This window comes from Perna viridis, chromosome 11 (assembly GCF_037379345.1).
Source record: "Perna viridis isolate PV_CMFRI_1.1 ecotype Kerala chromosome 11, ASM3737934v1, whole genome shotgun sequence".
NCBI classification, from domain to species: domain Eukaryota; kingdom Metazoa; phylum Mollusca; class Bivalvia; order Mytilida; family Mytilidae; genus Perna; species Perna viridis.
The window spans coordinates 33,027,229-33,032,847 of record NC_142455.1 but is presented as its reverse complement, the minus strand read 5'-3'; the positions used below and the strand labels follow the sequence as shown (position 1 = coordinate 33,032,847).

General features: G+C 33.3%; 1 long non-coding RNA gene across 1 annotated transcript; it reads left to right on the top strand.

Moving 5' to 3' along the window:
• The first annotated feature begins 3,022 nt into the window (after positions 1–3,022).
• Positions 3,023–4,819, top strand: LOC148603778 (uncharacterized). Its single transcript, XR_015916861.1, has 2 exons — positions 3,023–3,061; positions 3,268–4,819. It is a non-coding gene; the product is annotated as an uncharacterized LOC148603778 (long non-coding RNA).
• The last annotated feature ends 800 nt before the right edge of the window (positions 4,820–5,619 follow it).

The window sequence follows — 5,619 nt, the reverse complement described above, 5'->3', positions numbered from 1 at the left end:
TTGTTATTTTTTTCTGTGAATGACTGTATTCAATATGCATTGTAGGTGGTTTAGTGCAAAATTAATATAACGAGAATAAGTATGGCGATTATGTCAAAGAGGCAACAACGCCACCATTGAGAAAATGTAAGACCGAGACCACCTATTGGTCTTCAATAAACGATGAGGAAACCCTCACACCTTAAGACAGGCTGTAGCTGCTCCCAAAACATCATTATACACAGGTACAGCGAAAGAGTAATTACCCCTGTATACTGATTCTGGTTAAACCATCATTTACAACTGATGTCAGAACCATTGCAGTGGTTTCTAACTCCATTTTTCCCTTGATATTGCCATTTGTAATACAGACTTTCATTTTAGACTATATTTTGACTATTAGTTCAATGTTATTGTTACTACTGTTCAATATTGCTTGTGATATAGTAACTGCAACTGATCGAAGAGGAATAACTCTTCACATGGACTTGTATATGCAAGTTGCATTTAAATATCACCTAATGATATGTAACAATTTAATAGGATATGAATAAACTGGTAAATTGTCAAGAAAAAATATTTAAGTTCTTCTCCGTCTAAGAATGAGGGAAAATGTGTATAAGGTGTGGCACATAAAGGAAAAAAAATGCAGAGATTTTATTACATTAACCAATTAATTATACCTGATAAACACCAGAAATAACCATTAGAGTGTTTGTAAAATTTGCCTTTTTAAGATATTGATAGGAAAAATTTAGTTAAATGCACTACGGGGAAATAGCGGGAAAATTTTCACGCACTCTTTCCATATATAAGCAGTCAAAATATATCTCTATCACAGATGCTTCAGGATAAACTTAAATCGCCTTTTGGTTGTTTTCTTGATTTACTGAATATATTTTTGGCAAGAAAAAACTTAGTTGGGGAAAATGATGTGCCACCCAATGCCAAATTCTTACACTGAATGGTACTTAACTAATCATCTGTCTACGAATCAGGGAAAATGTATAAGTTGTGGCGTATGAAGAATTAAGAGATTGTATTGCATTATCCAAGTATTCATACATCATATTCAGAAATGACCATCAAAGTGTTAGTAAAATTTGTCTTTAAGATATTGATGGTAAATTTAGTTAGAATGCACTAAGGAATAATTTTCCTGCACTTTTTCCCTTTATTAGCAGTATAAAAATATCTACACCAAAGATGCTTCAAAACAAATTTGAATAGCTTTTAGGTAGTTTTCTAGATGTATTAAATATTCGCGGCAAAAAAGACCAAATTAAGAAAAAATGATGTGCCACCAATTGTCTGATTCATAGACAGAATGATACTTAAAAATATGTCAAAGAGAAACATTTGCTGATTATCATGTATTGCACAAAGAACAATATCTTCATTTTAATGACATTTATCATTCCTGGGATTGTTTATAAATAGTACATGTACTTTGATATAATTTCCTTCGTCTTTATTGCAAGACGAGACTTTATTGATGGTCTGTTAAGATTTAAGGAAATATACCAGATAAACTCATTTTAATGTGATTGCATGAAAGCTTAATTCCATTTAAAGCGTATTATATAGTTAGATAATTCTTATATTATATCTAAACACTGGTAATGAATTTGAGCTTACTCTGCTAGAATCACCAACAAGATTCGACAGATTCTCACGATTGTCATGAAAACATTATTCCAACATGTGATCGAACTGTCAACCACATTCGCCTTTTCAATAATGAAATTTATGTAATAAAAAAGATTATTTAAAACACTAGTAATCCATTGTTCAAATTTTAGAATGAGGTTGAGAAAAGCCACGTTTTTTTTGTCTATACTAATATTGTCACCAAGTAGAAATTCATCCGTTTTAAAGAAATTCTATTTTGCTACTTTGATAAGTTATTTTGTGTTTTCGTAATAAAAGAATTTACAATGTATCAGTTATTAGAAACCCCCTTTCCAATTATTAAAAAAGTAAATGTGTATCAGCATTAACTTGTATGTGGAGGGCTAGAATTTTAATGTATTTGTCATATTTGTTTTCCAAGAACGTAACTATCAATCAATCACCTGTAAATGCGCGGTCTCTCAATAATTGCTGGAAAAACATTCTGTAATCAGTAGTTGATTACATCGTGACATTTTTGTTATTCTCTGTAGAAAAGAATTTGCTTGAGTACACAATTATCCATTAAAACTTTTGTATGTTATATGATGCACAATCAAATTGTCAAAACTCAATATCTTCACAGATTCAGATCGGAAACTGACCTCACGATGGCAAGTTATCAGGTTCGTAAATAGAAATGTATTACTGAACCAGTATTTTACGGAAATAAAGTCTGTAAACAAATTCTTTCAGACACAACCTGATTGTTTTATCCACTGCCCTTAATATATTTATTCGTAAAGGATCCGATTTTTCTAATTCTTTTCGCAGAGATATTCATAAAACTAGTTTAACCCCACAGCAGATTCCATACTCTTCTTATCGGAGAGCTGTATGTCATTAATGTGTCTTCGTGTCGTTATTTGACTGCATAGTTAGTTTAGAAGTGTAATTGTTCTGTTACCGTCAATTTATAACTTTTGTTGTCAGGGTCTTTTATAGCTTACTTGAAGGTGTGTTTACATTTATTGAAAGAAAATATTTTATTATTTTCGATTTTGGTTCCGCTGATGCTCTTTTGTTTAACCATACCCGTTCTTTTTTCCATTGAAATGTTTTTTTCGTAAAATAATAACGATGTAGTCTTTTAATTTTTGCAAGTAGGCTAAAATTCAGGGGTCTCCTTGAAGTGTAACATTAACAACATACTAATTTTTACTTCTTTGGTAAATCCGAATTTAATTAAATATATTGATATATGAATGGTAGCCTTTTTTCTGAACAGTTTTATGTTTGCACTTAAACACATTTGTTATTGTCAAACCTTAAAATATTTCCAAACGGTTTCGTGACTATGATTCCATAATGACGGTATTAATTTCATTTTAATGAGAAAATGAGAAATATGTATTCTCACAAAAACTAGATATTTTTTTCTCCTAATTCATTTACAAGATAAACGATGTTTGTAAGTAGATAAGAATTTGTAGATTTTATCAACGTTTTTACTGATAATCTAATCTTACGTTATAGCTCTTTCATGGCTTCCTTTATTTTTAATGTTGCGTTAGGTTCATGAGCAGATTTTTCACAAATGATGTGATTGAGAAACGTTCATAATTTGCCTTTAAGATACAGTTGCGATCACTTCTAACTTCTCTTATATTCTTTTAGAAACTGTCAGGAACACTCTTCTACGACAGCTGACAGAACCGAAATTCTGATAGATCCTGACAGGGTCTGACAGAGGCTGTCCTGGGTCAGGACACATTTTGCCATATTCCCTGACAGATCCTGACAGAAACTGTCATGGATCGTGACAAAGAAATACGAAAGTGTGTTCTAAACGCTCTTACTCCTGGAAGTTCCTGACACTATATCATCTATTCTGTGTTACGTAATTTAGAACTGGACGTCCACGATTAATGATAGAAGCTGTGTGACGTACATTGCAATGTGAATGGGCAAATCCGATTAAATAAAATCTTGATTTCAAAATCTTCATTTAATTATTAACATTTCTGGTTATATAGAGCTCATCGTGATCATCATCCAACAATTACTCGTTCGTGGTTCATTCGGCGCTCTTGGCACAGTAACTCATCGTTCAAAATTATGATTGTTTACAGGTACAGGTATAATTTTATACATTTTGTCATAGATCTGTAATTAAATTTTGTCTATTGAATTACCGATCTATGATTCAGATCTAAGTGTATAAACGGTAACCGATAACTTTCAGATGTTAGGTAATTTTCATTAAGTTCAGGATTGATAAAGTAATTTTGAGCGATAGTTTTTTTAAATTACTTTAGGTTCTCAAATTATTCGATAAAATGTAAATTTGGACATTTTTAGCATTACATGTAAATAGGTGACTTCTTGCAAACCCTCTCCATTCAAATATGGTCCTTCTGGTAACGTCGTTACGGGAGATTTAGCCATGATCGAAAACGAATCTCTGCGTAATATCCTTTCTAAAGGTCCCAAGTACCGTGAACCACGCTCCATAAATCGGAATTATAACTTTAAAGTTTTATGGATGCTGTCGAGGATTATGCAATAAAATGGATAAGACGAGAATAAGAAGACATTGATTCTCTGTCAGAGTGGTTAAAGGCCATAAGGTCTTTAATTTGAAACGAATGAAAGTTGTAAGTAGGTCAATGAGTGCCAAGGCTACATCAGTTTTCAAAGACCTCGATGTAGCAAAAACATTGTCTACTATACATGAAAAATATGTTGTCGTACCAGCAGACAAAGCCCAAAACAGCATTGTTTTTGTCCGCATAACGTTTTACATTCAATGTTTCTTATCAGAGGCAGAGTAGAAAATAATAGCAGTGATAAGACCTATACTGCTACCACACTCTCCAAAGAAATGATTGTGGAAAACCATAAATCTGTGCTATCCTCCTTCGGTCTCTCTACCACGGATAATAATTGTGATTTACCGTCTATGTACAGGATTCCTAAACTCCATAAGAATCCATAGAAACAACGTTTCATAGCTGGATCTGCAAAATGTACCACCAAACCTCTTTCAAAACTTTTAACTTCTATACTCACAACTGTCAAAGAGGGTCTGCAGTCCTACCACAACACTTGTTACTCCCGTATTGGTACTAATTCAATGTGGATCCTGAAAAATTCGAAAGATCTTTTGGAGACAATCGGTTCAAGACTATTATCTGAATATAATACATTAAAACCTATGATTTTTCAACACTGTGTACTTCTATACCCCATACTCAGTTAAAATCCCGACTTAAAAACATTATACATCGTTGTTTTTTAAAAAAAAACATGGTACACCTAGATACAAATATATAGTTCTTGGTAGAGATTCCTCATACTTTGTAAGAAATAATTCCAAATCATCTTCCAAATGTACAGAGGAAGATGTTTACAAAATGCTGGAATTTTTAATCGATAACATATTTGTCCGGTGTGGTGGACGTGTTTTTCAGCAAACGGTCGGCATTCCAATGGGAACAAATTGTGCTCCTTTACTTGCTGACCTTTTCCTTCACACTTATGAGGCTGACTTTATAGCTGATCTGATCAGAAAGAAAGAATATCGTTTGGCTAGATCCTTCAATCTCAGTTTCCGCTGTATAGATGACGTATTATCTTTCAACAGTCCTAATTTCCGGGATTTGACACATCGCATCTACCCAAATGAACTTGAGATAAAGGATACTACAGACACTGTGTAGTTAGCCTCATATCTTGACCTACACTTAGAAATCGATGGTAAAGGAATACTATTGACCAAACTTTACGACGAACGTGATGACTTTTCATTCAGAATTGTCAACTTTCCGTTAATCTGTGGCAACATCCCTTCAGCACCTGCGTATGGAGTGTTCATATCACAACTTTTACGTTATGCCAGAGCTTGCCGAAACTACGCAGACTTTTTGTATCGCGCTAGAACTCTACCAAATAGGCTTCTGGCTATGTTGCTACAAGATTAAAGTCATCACTACAGAAGTTTTATGGCCGTCATCATGAACTCGTGGA